At 43.8% G+C, this 14,600-nt stretch overlaps 1 protein-coding gene and 1 pseudogene across 1 annotated transcript in view; one reads left to right on the top strand and one right to left on the bottom strand.

Annotated features, from left to right (window-relative positions):
• CEP112 (centrosomal protein 112) overlaps positions 1-5,821 on the bottom strand; it is a 567,381-nt gene extending 561,560 nt beyond the window's left edge. The window contains exon 1 of the mRNA XM_017855828.1: positions 5,624-5,821. The gene's annotated coding sequence lies outside the window, so the exon portion shown is untranslated. The remainder of the gene's footprint in view (positions 1-5,623) is intronic.
• Positions 5,822-6,307: 486 nt separating this feature from the next.
• The window catches only part of LOC108517738 (26S proteasome non-ATPase regulatory subunit 7 pseudogene), an 11,225-nt pseudogene continuing 2,932 nt past the window's right edge, over positions 6,308-14,600 (top strand).

The raw sequence follows: 14,600 nt of genomic DNA, 5'->3' as shown, positions 1-14,600 counted from the left end.
TTTGAGATGGAGTCTCACTCTGTCACCCAGGCTGAAGTGCAGTGGCACAATCTCGGCTCACTACAACCTCCACCTCCCGGGTTCAAGGGATTCTCCTGCCTCAGTCTCCCGAGTAGCTGGGGCTACAGGTGCGTGCCACTACGCCCAGCTAATTTTTTGGATTTTTAGTAGAGACGCGGTTTCACTGTGTTAGCCAGGCTGGTCTTGATTTCCTGACCTCGCGATCTGTCTGCCTCGGCCTCCCAAAGTGATGGGATTACAGGCATGAGCCACCGCGCCCAGCCGCCTCTTGTCTTCTTAAATACTGTCTTCTTATTCCACTAGATCTTTCCTTTCTACTTGGCAAGGCTGCAATCCCTTGACGCCTTCCTTCATGCTCTACAGGGTTGCTGGAGAAAAATGGCACTGCCTTGTAGTCAGATGGCTTCCAACATTACCTGAACCCTCAGGAGTCTTGCTCTTTCCTACTCCACAAAGCAGCTTTAAAACTTTTCCCAAATATCTTACAGCCCCTTAAATAACTCCAGCCTCTCCTAACTCTCAATTTAAAAATCATACATCCCGCTTCTGGAAAAAATAATAGTCAGGTGGTACCACCCCAAGATGTTATTCCTCCCACCTCTCAACTTACCTCTCAGAGAAAACACTCTTCCACCTCTGCTCCTGTATCAGACGCAATAACTCTCCCTCTACCTATCCTCTGTCAATTGCCTATTCTCTATGTAAAATTATCCATCTCCACTGACTCCTTCCCCTCTGATGGCAGCTGAGAAATACCTCAAAATCTGCCTACTTCCCTATTCTCACTACCACGATCTCAGATAAAGGACTGCCCACCACTTCCTTGAACTACGGCAGCCTCATCATCTGTCTCCCTACTGTCAGTTTTCTCTACTTGAGTCCATTTTCCTCACCTGCTCCAGAATGAGTTTCCTAATGACAAAGCTAAGCCTATCGCTTCCTGTTTAAAAATCTCCCCTCATTCTAGCATTCCACTCACCAAATCCACTTACTTTCTTCACTTCATCAACTTCTATCCAGATCTCACCCCCTGTATATCACCTCTTCTATCCCAATCATGGTAGTAAAAATCTTTCAAAGTTTGCCAGTGATCCACTAATTGCCAAATCCCAAGGGCTGTCTTCAGTTTGCACCCTATTTGACATCTCCACAGCATCTTCCACTACTGACAACTCCATACTCCTAGAAACTCCTCTTTGACTTCAGTGGTTCCATTCACTCCTGGCTCCCCTACTGCCTCATATCATTCCTTCTCGATCTCTCAATGGCTCTGGCTTCTCCAGTCAATATGGACTCTCCAGTGCTCTTTCCTTAGTCTCCTTTCAATCTGACTCCACACTGTCGCTTAGTGATTGCATTCAGTACCATCACTTCAAATATTCATTTCATGCCATTCACCCTTAAATTGTATTCCAAACTCCAGCTTCTCTTTGCAACTCCAGACTCATTTACAATAGCTCCTGGACCTATTCACTAATGTCCTGTTTATTACTTAGATTGATATGTTCAAGAAAAAATCCTTCATGTTTTTCTCCATAAATCTGTTCTACATTGTACTCTGCTTGATGACATCATCATCTACTTCATCTCCCAAGCTAGAAGTTTCAATGTTCCCATCCTCTAAACCCCCATAAACCAATACATCAATAAATGCTGAGAAATGTCTCAAAATCTGCCTGCTTCCCTATTCTCACTGCCACAGTCTCAGATAAAGGCCTGCACACCACTTCCTTGAACTGCGGCAGCCTCATCATCTGTCAGTTTTCTCTACTTGAGTCCATTTTCCTCACCTGCTCCAGAATGAGTTTCCTAATGACAAAGCTAAGCCTATCGCTTCCTGTTTAAAAATTTCTCGTGACTGCCTAAAACAGAATACTATCCAAACCCAAAGTTAGGCATAAAAGTACCTTTGCATTTAGGCCTGTCTCTCATAACACACACACACACACATACACACACACACACACACTTACTCTGCCTAACTACACCAATGCCCACTTCCCTCTTGCCACAATGAACTCCTCACCATGATCAAACCCCCAAGCCATTATCTGATCCCACCTCCTTTTCATAGGCTATTCCCTTTACCTGGAGTCAGGTAAATGCAGCTCAAATGTCACCTGAGTGAAGCTGGCCCCCCTTACCCTAGACTGGCTGTTGCTCTGTTCTCAGTGTAAACTGTTCACATCGGTGTACAGCATTTACCATTTTGTTATTTTTTTTTTACACATCTGTGTATTATTATTTACATATCTTATCTGTGAGAAGCTCCTGGAAGGCAGGGACCACGATTTACACATCTTAGTAAGTACCTAGCTTATTACCAGGTACTCATCATTTTTTGTTTGGTTGGTTGGTTTTGTTTTACATCTGTACAACATACTCCATCAGTTATGTACTTGGTAACAGAAGGCTATGATACCAGTGCTGGATGTGAGATCATAATGTTGAAAAGCAACAATTCAAATGGATGAACAAACCCAAGGAAACTCATAAACCCAGAGTTTTAAAGCACAGCTCTGGCCTAGATGTACTCCAGGGCTGAAAGAGTATATACTGCCCATGTACTCAAACATTTGCCTGAGAACATCTATAGCTAAAGTTAAATAGAAAAGATTCCTCATAATCACTAATTCTCAATAAATCCTTTGACATGGGCAGGAAATGTTAGTGTTTAACATTAGAGGAAACTAAAATTTAACCATTAAATGACTAACTCAAAATCATGAAATCAAGCACAAAGCTCAGATTAAAATTCTGAAACCTCTAGCTCGCAGATCCATTACATCTGACCATTTACGTATAAGTGAGCAGTATCTCCAACTAATTAAAAAGTATTTTGAAGGCCGGGTGCGGTGGCTCACATCTGTAATCCCAGCACTTTGGGAAGCTGAGGCAGGCAGATAACTTGAAGTCAGGAGTTCAAGGCCAGCCTGGCCAACATGGTGAAACTCCGTCTCTACTAAAATTACCAAACAAATTAGCTGGCCAAAGTAGCACACGCCTGTATTCCCAGCTACTTGGTAGGCTGAGGCAGGAGAATCACTTGAACCCGGGAGGCGGAGTTTGCAGTGAGCTGAGATGGTGCCACTGCAATCCAGCCTGGGTGACACAGCAAAAAAAAAAAAAAAGTATTTTGAAAAGCAGAAAGGCAATTGTTATTGCTATATTGACATGCAATATTGAAGTATACATTTTAAAAAAAGATAAAGAATCAAAGTAACATTTGGTAAAAACTAAAAATCTGCTTCTTCTTGTCCCTTAATTATTCTCCAAAAAAAAAATAAAGAAATGGAAAAAGAAACAAAAAAACTAACATTTCAAACCTTCAAGGAATTCTTGCTATACAAATTACATCTTATTGGCCAGGTGTGGTGGCTCACACCTATAATCCAAACACTTTGGGAGGCCAAGGTGAGTGGATCATTTGAGCCCAGGAGTTCAAGACCAGCCTGGGCAACATAGTGAGACCCTGTCTCTACAAAAAATACAAAAATTAGCCAGGCATAGTGGCATGCATCTGTAGTCCCAGCTACTCGGGAAGCTGAGGTGGGAGGATCACTTGAGCCCAAGAGGTCAAGGCTGCAATGAGCCGAGATCATGCCATTGCACTCCAGCCCAAGCAATAAAGTGAGACCCTGTCTCAAAAAAAATTGAAAATGGGCCAGGTGCAGTGGTTCACACCTGTAATCCCATCACTTTGGGAGGCCAAGGCGGGAGGGTAACCTGAGGTCGGGAGTTCGAGACAAGCCTGGCCAATTAAAAATACAAAAACTAGCCGGGCATGGTGGCAGGCACCTGTAATCCCAGCTACTCAGGAGGCTGAGGCAGGAGAATCCCTTGAACCCGAGAGGCAGAGGTTGCAGTGAGCTGAGATCATGCCACTGCACTCCAGCCTGGGTGACAAGAGCAAAGTTCCATCTCAAAAAAAAAAAAAATTGAAAATGAAAAATAAACAGAAATTTTAAAACAAATTACATCATATTCACAAATTATATCTACTTAGTTCCAACTTATCAAAAGTTTCACACCATTTATCAGAATTGAAAATTTAAATTACTAGAATTGAAAATTAAGTAAAGCAACATCTTTGGCTTAGGCTTAGAGTAATTATAGTGTGCCTATCAGTTATATAAATTATTTCAAAGGTAACCAAGGTGACGGACACTGCAGTGAGCTGAGATCACACCATTGCACTCCAGCCTGGGCCACAGAGTAAGACTGTCTCAAAGAAATAAATAATTTCAAAGGTAAAAAAGAAGTAAATTGGGTGACTCTTGCTTATAGCTACAATCTATATTTGGATCATGTCTTTTATTAAACTCACCCATGTTGTCTCTTTTTAAACTTAAGTTTCTTTTTGGACAGCTACAAAATGGGCTAAGACCTTCTCAGGTGCTTACCTACCCTAGAGTCAGCAAACATAACCAAGCCACAAGTATTAAAAGGTCTGGGGAAAAAAAGGAGTCACAACTGCCAAGGAAAGAATACACTTCATTCATATCACACTCCTTGCCAAACAAAACAAACGTTCTTGGAAGTTGTGTAAAATCCATTTTGGTCAATCAAATCATATTTTAAATATATTGTGGGTTATTAAAGAAAACCGGAAGGCCGGGAGCAGTGGCTCAAGCCTGTAATCCCAGCACTTTGGGAGGCCGAGACGGGCGGATCATGAGGTCAGGAGATCAAGACCATCCTGGCTAACACGGTGAAACCCGTCTCTACTAAAAAATACAAAAAAACTAGCCGGGCGAGGTGGCGGGCGCCTGTAGTCCCAGCTACACTGGAGGCTGAGGCAGGAGAATGGCGTAAACCCGGGAGGCAGAGCTTGCAGTGAGCTGAGATCCGGCCCCTGCACTCCAGCCCGGGCGACAGAGCTAGACTCCGTCTCAAAAAAAAAAAAAAGAAAACCGGAAATGTCGACAAATAAAAAAGGTTTACAGGTGCACGTTTTCTCTGGCTTTCACGTGTGGATGTTTTGACAGGAGCCTTCCCTGACTCTGCCCGTAGCTGGGTGTGTGCTTTAGAAACAAATCTCAGTGTATTCTCTGGCCCGGCCCTACCATTTCCGCACCATTTCCATGGTTATTTCACAGAGGAGGAAGCTAAGACTTACGTGAGGTGAAATCACTGACGTAGGTTCTTAGGGGACAGTGACAGCTGGGCCTGAAAACTGCACAAATTATTAATACCATGCATTCCACTAAGCTGCAGCCTGACCACTTTGGAGAGGCTCATGGAATTTAATGTGCCTCTTCTCTCTTATTTTGACTCATCTTAAAATATTAAAGACAAATAAAAATAGCCGTGCAATGATTAGAAAAGTTGTTCACATTTACTTATGTCGTTCTCTTGAACACTTAAAAATAATTAACTCAGAAACACAGGGTAGCATCCTACATGCGGCGGTGCTGGGCTAGGGCCTCTCCAAGCGGCCTATGACTTTCTGCAAACCAACCAGCGCCCTGGTTCTGTCCCCGCAAATCCAGCTGATTGTTCTGAGACTCTTTTCTGGGACGGAACTGAAAACTCCAGCGGTGCCGTTCCTGGCAGTCCCTTCCTCGGCCCGCCAAGGCCCAGGCCCAGGCCGCGCTCCTACCTTGTCCAGGACACAGATTTCCTCTCCCAGTCGCAAACCCTTGGGTCAGACTCCTTGACCATGTCAGACCGATCAAACCGGCTGATCAAACTTTACTCAGAACTCTCCCAAGCCGTCCCGGCCTGGACTGCGCTCTGCCTACCAGGGACACCACAGCGGACAGCGCTGGGACCCCCTGGGCGCGCGCCACCCAGGCCCGGAGAACGGGCCCAGGGCCTAAGGGCGACGCCCCTCCCCGAACGGGCCCGCAAGGGCGGGGCGGCGGCCACTGGCGCAAAATTCCACTCGAGAACCTGGTGGGAAGGGCGGGGGAAGGAAATTCGGAAAAAATGAGAACCTGGCGCCACCACACGCAAGCTTTCCGCTCGGCGGCCGCCGCCGCCGACGCCGCCCGGGCCAAACGGTTTCAAATCCTTGCGGGCCGCTGCGTGGCCACAGCCCAGCAGCCCGGGGGCGGGGACTTTCGCTCTCGCATTTCCCCGCCCCCTACTCCACCCCTTCAGCCTGCGGTGCCGTTGCCATGGCGACGTTCCCGGCGGCGGCGACCACCGGTGCCCCAGGCTGGGGGCGGAGACTTCCGCGCGGGCATTTCTCCGCCCATCGGCGGCGGCGTGTGTGCGGCTCCGTTGCCATGGCGACGCTCCTGCTTGCCTAGCAGCGGCCAGACTCGCACCAGAGCTTCCTGGCCCCTTGGTGGGTCCCAGGTCGAAGCTTCCGGAATAACCCGACTGCAGTTTAAATGCTGCAGCCCTCCCGCATCCCGCAGAGTCACTTATGATCACGTCAGGGGCCGTGGCGAAAGAATAAGGGCACAGAAAATGGGGCGGCTGGAGGATGCTCAAGAAGGGGTGATCCGTTATGTGGACAGACATCAGAGTTGAATGAGTCTCAGGTGAAAATTTCCTCACTCTGATATATCAAAACCCAAGTCAAATTCTTTAAATGGTTCTTTTTAAAACTTATCCCACTGGACGTAAACACCAACAGCTCTTCCTTGTCTCAAAGACAAATCATGCTAAGGAAAATAAAGGGTACAGAATGTTTTTAAGAATGTTTAGTTTTGAAAAGCATATTTGAACATGTTTATAACTAAGGAATGACCTATAATCCAGATCATTAGTACTGAGAATCAAGGATGCAAAACCAAGCATGCAATTGCAGGTATTTAACCAGTCAGTGAATACATTAAAGATAAATAAACTAACCGGGCGCAGTGGCTCACGCCTGTAATCCCAGCACTTTGGGAGCCCAAGACGGGCGGATCAGGGGGTCAGGAGATCGAGACCATCCGGTCTAACACGGTGGAACCCAGTCTCTACTAAAAATTCAAAAAATTAGCCAGGCGTGGCGGCACACTCTTGTAATCCCAGTTACTCGGGAGGCTGAGGCAGGAGAACCGCTTGAACCCGGGAAGCAGAGGTGGCAGTGAGCCGAGATTGCGCCACTGCACTCTAGCCTGGGCAACAGAGCAAGGCTCTGTCAAAAAAAAAAAAAAAGATAAACTACCCCACTCCAACGTCAGGAGGAGGAGGATATTGGTCAAACAATACAAAATTTAAGTTAGATGGGAGGAATAAGTCCAAGAGATCTATTGTACAACGTGGTGACCGTAGTAAATGACAATGTATTGTGTTCTTGAAAATTGCTAAAAGAGTGCATCTTAAGTGTTCTCATCACAAAATTGGTAAGTATGTGAAGCAATGCTTATGTTAATTAGCTTGATTTAGTCATTTCACAATGTGCATAATAAATATATGCAATTTTTGGAATCATAAACTGCATTGCTGAAAGAATATGAAATGAATTTGACAAATGGTGTCTAAATGAATATGAAAAGAAAAACAGAAGATAAATAACTAGAAGATAAATCAAGGAAAAAATGTAATGAGCTCAAGCTCATCTCAGAGGAAATAACTATAGCAGAAAAAATATAACTGAAAATGAAAAATGTCTTTAAATATTTCCTCTACTTAAGTGAAAATAGGATGAGCTCTCCCTTCCCACTTTTAAGAACAAGCTGATTGTCACTTTTTTCATTTATATATATATCATTTTCATTTATGTATTTTTCATTTATATATACACACACATGCAAATAAAAATATTAAGATATGCACATAGAGTTTTATTATTTATGTTATGCATATATAACATGAAAGGGATACCAGTTTGAGCCTGAGCTGTGTTCACCTTAGAACTCAAGCCTATATGTCACGTTTAGATGACTGGTAGGCAAGGTTCACTTGGAACCTCCTTACCTGAGAACCAAGGAACCTCCCAGAAAGTAAGTCATCCTGGCTAGGCACAGTGGCTCACGCCTGTAATCCCAGCCCTTTGGGAGGCTGAGGCAGGCGGATCATGAGGTCAGGACTTCAAGACCAGCCTGGCCAATATGGTGAAACCCCGTCTCTACTAAAAATACAAAAATTAGAAGGCGTAGTGGTGGACGCCTGTGGTCCCAGCCACTCAGGAGACTGAGTCAGGAGAATCGCTTGAACCCGGGAGGCGGAGGTTGCAGTGAACCAAGATCGCGCCATTGCACTCTAGCCTGGGTAATAGAGTGAGACTCTATTTCGAAAAAAAAAGAAAAAGTAAGTCACCTTAAAGAGATCTGGTTCAATGGCAATATGCGAAATTGAAGGGGAAGGTGATGCTGCATGAAGCACAGCACTGGCCATAAATTGCCCTTCATGTAGCATCTTCCTCTTTGTATAAGAGAGTGATTCCTAATCTTACAGTGTGAAGAACTTCCTTTGAGAATTTTCTTTTTTCTTTTTTTAGAGGCAGAGCCTGGCTCTGTCACCTAGGCTGGAGTGCAGTGGTGTGATCATAGCTCACCACAGCCTCCAACTCCTGAGCTCAAGCAATCCTCCCACCTCAGCCTTCCTAGTAGCTCAGTCAGAGACAGAGTACTATGATCGGGTAGTTCCATCATATACAGAGCACCCATGTGACTCACTCTGGGGACCTCTACAAATATTTGGGAAGAAATTGCTGAATTCAGAGCCTATTCAGGAACCTCAAGGATGAAGCCAGATAAATATTCTCTTGTCGCCCAGGTGCAGTGGCTCATGCCTGTAATCCAGCACTTTGGGAGGCCGAGGTGGGCAGATCACGAGGTCAGGAGATCGAGACCATCCTGGCTAACACGGTGAAACCCCATCTCTATTAAAAATACAAAAAATTAGCTGGGCATGGTGGCGGGCGCCTGTAGTCCCAGCTACTCAGGAGGCTGAAGCAGGAGAATGACGTGAACCCCGGAGGTGGAGCTTGCAGTGAGTCGATATCACACCACTGCACTCCAGCCTGGGTAACAGAGTGAGACTCCGTCTCAAAAAAAAAAAAAAAATCCTTGTCACTGTTGCAATGTAGCTCCAGGCTTATGTGGTCTAAAAAAATGCAGTGTCTCATAAATGTTTTATGGCCAAACACCTATGGTAATCAATGAATTTTCCTTCTATGTCTAGTTACTGCATAAAGAGAATAATCTTCCAACTCAATGTACATTTATTGAACACCTGGTATATGCAGGCATATTAAGGGAATGTTTCCTCCACTGGAAATGCTGTGACACTTTGCTCTTCATCTTAGCTTAAATGTCAGTACCTCAGAGAGGCCTTCACTGATTCTCAAACCAGCCTTTATTTCCTTTCAAATCCCCTGATTCTCTTTTCTTCATTGCATTTATCAAAATTTGTCATCAAATATTAATGAGTGTAATCTATTTATTTAGTTATCTATTTGAGACGGAGTCTCACTCTGTCATCCAGACTGGAGTGCAGCGGTGCAATCTCAGCTCACTGCAACCTCCGCCTCCCAGGTTCAAGCAATTCTCCTGCCTCAGCCTTCAGGGTAGCTGGGATTATAGGCTCATGCCACCACGCCCAGCTAATTTTTTATATTTTTGGTAGAGATGGGATTTCACCATGTTGGCCAGGCTGATCTCAAACTCCTGACCTCAAGTGATCCACCCACCTCAGCCTCCCAAAGTCCTGGGATTACAGGTGTGAGCCACCTGCACACAACCCAGGTGTAATCTTTTAAAAATGTCTATAGTTTCCAAAAGAATGAAGACGATACCTGTTAGATTCACCACTGCACAGACAGCACCTTACAGTGTACCTAGCACATAGAGACAATCCATAAATGTTCATTGAATCACCAAATGAATGCACATTAGTTTTCGTGCTTTTCTCTGCACATGTGGTAGAATATGGCCACCCTATGCACAAAGCTTCCAGTCAAGAAACCTGGAAGACTAACTTTTCTGAATATAAATCTCTTGCTACCGAGAGTGAAACTGAGTAGTCTAATTTGAATCAGGTAAGCACAATTAGTCCAATGAGATATGGCCAGGAGATTGGGCCTCCTACTGTATAAACATGACTTTCTTAGCTCATCTTTGCCCTTTGGGGAGAGGGATTTGGGTTATTTTCTCAGAGGACGGAACTGATGGGTAACCCCAAATAGTTCTAACTACAACAAAGATTCTGGACTTGTGAGAAAAAAAGATAAGTCTCCACCCTCCAAAAATGCATGAGATAGTAGGAGGTCATAAGACCAAATAACCACATTTCGACTCAGATTATGTCACCTGGCTTAAAAGGTATATAAATAATGTGACTGGGCACAATGGCTTACACCTGTAATCCCAGCACTGTGGGAGGCCTAGGTGGGCGGATCACAAGGTCAGGAGTTCGAGACCAGCCTGACCAACATGGTGAAATCCCGTCTCTACTAAAAATACAAAAATTAGCCAGGCATGGTGGTAGGCGCCTGTAATCCCAGCTACTCAGGAGGCTGAAGCAGAAGAATCGCTTGAACCCAGGAGGCAGAGGTTGCAGTGAGCCGAGATCTTGCCACTGCACTGCAGCCTGGGCAACAGAGTGAGACTCTGTCTCAAGAGAGAAAAAAAAAAAGGTATATAAATCATGTTATGGGATAGAGAGGGAATAAAGAAAACACTGTGCTGTGATTATAGGAAAATATATACAGAACCTTGTTTTATCTTTGATAAAAAGATAGTGACATTGAAACACTATTTCCATTGCAAATATTGTTTCCTAACAGCTACAAATGACTTAAATGAAAGTAGGTTTGTTTCAAAAACAAATGACATCTTACCTCAATTTTAAAAAATCAAATGGTGACAGGCCGGGCGCGGTGGCTCAAGCCTGTAATCCCAGCACTTTGGGAGGCCGAGACGGGCGGATCACGAGGTCAGGAGATCGAGACCATCCTGGCTAACACGGTGAAACCCCGTCTCTACTAAAATACAAAAACTAGCCGGGCGAGGTGGTGGGCGCCTGTAGTCCCAGCTACTCGGGAGGCTGAGGTAGGAGAATAGCGTGAACCCGGGAGGCGGAGCTTGCAGTGAGCTGAGATCCGGCCACTGCACTCCAGACCGGGTGACAGAGCAAGACTCCGTCTCAAAAAAAAAAAAAAAAAAAAAAAAATCAAATGGTGACATTGTTGATAATGGTAGTATAAAGAGGATCCTAAAACAAAATTGTTTTCTTTCCTGTGTGGGAAGATAATTGTGCTATACTTCCCATGTTGAAAGGGACCTGCTTATTTTCAAAATATAAACTTAAGAATTAGTCTAGATGACATTGAACAATGTGAATTCAATTATTCTCTACAACAAAATTCACAGGAAAACATGAGCTTTTATTAATTAGAAAGATAATAATTATTCATATGTAATTTGAACTAACCTACATCTTGAAGGATTAAATCTGATAATCTGTATACATATATATATATACATATATGTTTTTTTTTTTTTTGAGACAGAGTTTTGCTCTTGTTGCCCAGGCTGGAGTGCAGTGGCACTCTTACTGCAACCTCTGCCTCTCAGCTTCAAGTGGTTCTCCTACCTCAGCCTCCCCAGTAGCTGGAATTACAGGCATGTGCCACCATACCCGGCTAATTTTTTGTATTTTTAGTAGAGACGGGGTTTCTCCACGTTGGTCAGGCTGGTCTCGAACTCCCGACCTCAGGTGATCCATCGCCTTGGCCTCCCAAAGTGCTGGGATTACAGGCGTGAGCCACCACGCCCGGCCAATCTGTATAATTTAAACTCTTGCTCCATAAAATTAAAGTAACTGTAGTAGGAGATCTAGAGATTACTTTGGTTTGTCTAAGCCACTGTTATTTGGATTTTTTGTTTTGCAAAATGAAATGTAAACCTGAGGGAAGAGGAAGAGCCTGGGCCTGATGGAGCCCCAGGGAATTGCTGCCGCTGCTGGTGTTTGCAGGTCTCCGGGAGCCAGGCCTGGGCGGGGTGTATCTCGATGCCAGAGCTGGCAGTGCAGAAGATGGTGGTCCATCCCCCTGGTGCTGCTCAGTGTGGTAGATCATTTCAACCGAATCAGCAAGGCTGGAAACCAGAAGCGTGTTGTTGGTGTGTTTTTGGGGTCACGACAAAAGAAAGTACTTGATATATCGAAAAGTTTTGCAGTTCCTTTTGATGAAGATGACAAAGACAATTCTGTGTGGTTTTTAGACCATGATTATTTGGAAAACATGTATGGAATGTTTAAGAAAAGTCAATGCCAGAGAAAGAATAGTTGGCTGGTACCACACAGGCCCTAAAATACACATGAAAGACATTACCATCAATGAACTCATGAAAAGATACTATCCTAACTCGGTATTGGTCATTGTTGACGTGAATCCAAAGGACCTAGAGTTGCCCACAGAAGCGTACATTTCAGTGGAAGAAGTCCATGATGATGGAACTCCAACCTTGCAAACATTTGAACACGTGACCAGTGAAATTGGAGCAGAGTAAGTTGAGGAAGCTGGAGTTGAACACTTGTTACGAGACATCGAAGACATGACGGTGGGCACTCTGCCCCAGCGGATCACAAATCAGGTCCATGGTTTGAAGGGACTGAACTCCAGGCTTCTGGATATCAGGAGCTACCTGGGAGAAGTAGCCACAGGCAAGCTGCCCATCCACCACCAGATCATCTACGAGCTGCAGGACGTCTTCAGCCTGCTGCCAGACATGAGCCTGCAGGAGCCTGTTAAGGCCTTTTACCTGAGGACCAAGGACCAGATGGTGGTAGTGTACTTGGCCTCACTGATCCATTCTGTGGTCGCTCTGCACAACCTCATCAACAGGATTGCCAACCAGGATGGAGACAAGAAAGAAGGGCAGGAAAAAGAAGAGAGCAAAAAGATAGAAAAGTTGATAAGGAGAAAGACAAAGGTAAGGAAAAGAGTGATGTAAAGAAAGAGGAGAAAGGCCGGGCGCGGTGGCTCAAGCCTATAATCCCAGCACTTTGGGAGGCTGAGACGGGCGGATCACGAGGTCAGGAGATTGAGACCATCCTGGCTAACACAGTGAAACCCCGTCTCTATTTAAAAAATACAAAAAACTAGCCGGGTGAGGTGGCGGGCGCCTATAGTCCCAGCTACTCAGGAGGCTGAGGCAGGAGAATGGCCTAAAGGAGGCAGAGCTTGCAGTGAGCTGAGATCTGGCCACTGCACTCCAGCCTGGGTGACAGAGCGAGACTCCGTCTCAAAGAAAAAAAAAAAAAAAAAGAGGAGAGAAAGTAAAACGTGTATTAAATAGCTTTTTTATGCCTGTAATCCCAGCATTTTGGGAGACCAAGGCAGGCGGATCACCCAAAGTCGGGAGTTCAAGAGCAGCCTGACCAACATGGAGAAACCCCGTCTCTACCAAAATCACAAAATTAGCCGGGCATGGTGGTGCATGCCTGTAATCCAGCTACTCAGGAGGCTGAGGCATGAGAATCACTTGAACCTGGGAGGCGGAGGTTGCAGGGAGCCGAGATCACACCATTGCACTCCAGCCTGGGCAACAAGAGCAAAACTCCATCTCAAAAAGATAAATAAATAAAATGTAAAATAAAATAAAAGTTTTCATGGTTTCAGGGTTTCATTTCCCTTATAAGGGAGTTTAAAATACTGAAAAGTTTAAAGGAGAAAAAAATATGTGTAATCCTGCCATTAAGTAATAACCACTATTAACATTTGTATATATTATTCAAATTTTATATCTATATTATCACTTCTAATATCTACTTTTATATCATCACGTGGATATGACAATTTTCTTAATTACTCTCCTGTGGTTACCAATTTTTTGCCCTTATAAATAATGTTGCAATAAATGCCTTTGAATATAGACATCTTGGTTTAAATTTTAGCTTTCTCCATAAAAGATATTCCTATGGGCATTATAAAAGCAGTAAGGCTTTTGATCAGTACTGCCAAATCGCTTACTGGAAGTATTTTGCAAATTTGCAACTTCACTCAATGGTCTGTGCGAATGGCTGTCTCATATTAATGGATTTTAGATCTGTGCTAACTGTATGTAAAAAAAAAAAGCATCTGTTTTACTTTGCATTTTCACTATTAGAGAAGTTGAAATATTTAAATATCTCTACCAGTCTTTTATTCTTCTGCAAAGTATCTCTTTTGTCCTTTATCTTTTTTCATGGAATTGTATATATAGTTATATAGATATATTAGACAGATATAAGTATCTTCCATATTTTTAATTTATTGTTTCAAAACTAGCAATGCATAAGCTAACATTCAAAGCAATCAAATTTCCATGATTCACCATTTTGCATTATTAAAATACTCTGTGTCATTAGAGTGAAATATGTAAATGATTTTAGTTATCTAGATGGAAAACAACTTGTAAATCCCAAGAATTGTAATTATTATATAAACACATTAGATACAAATATGAAAACAATCCTGTACCTGGTAAATTCCTTAAATTGAATAGTAAGTAATGCAGAACTTTTTATTTACAGACCACAGAAGTATAGATTATACCACAAATGAATGCATTATAGGCCAGGCACAGTGGCTCATACCTGTAATCCCAACACTGTGGGAGGCTGAGGCAGGCAGATTACTTGAGCCCAGGAGTTTCAGACCAGCTTAGGCAACATAGCAAGACCCTGTCTCTATTTTTTTTTTTTTTTTT

Source organism: Rhinopithecus bieti, unplaced genomic scaffold (genome assembly GCF_001698545.2).
Source record: "Rhinopithecus bieti isolate Rb0 unplaced genomic scaffold, ASM169854v2 scaffold_39870, whole genome shotgun sequence".
NCBI classification, from domain to species: Eukaryota; Metazoa; Chordata; class Mammalia; order Primates; family Cercopithecidae; genus Rhinopithecus; species Rhinopithecus bieti.
The sequence above is the reverse complement of the archived record's forward strand: the minus strand, read 5'-3'. Positions and strand labels throughout refer to the sequence as shown.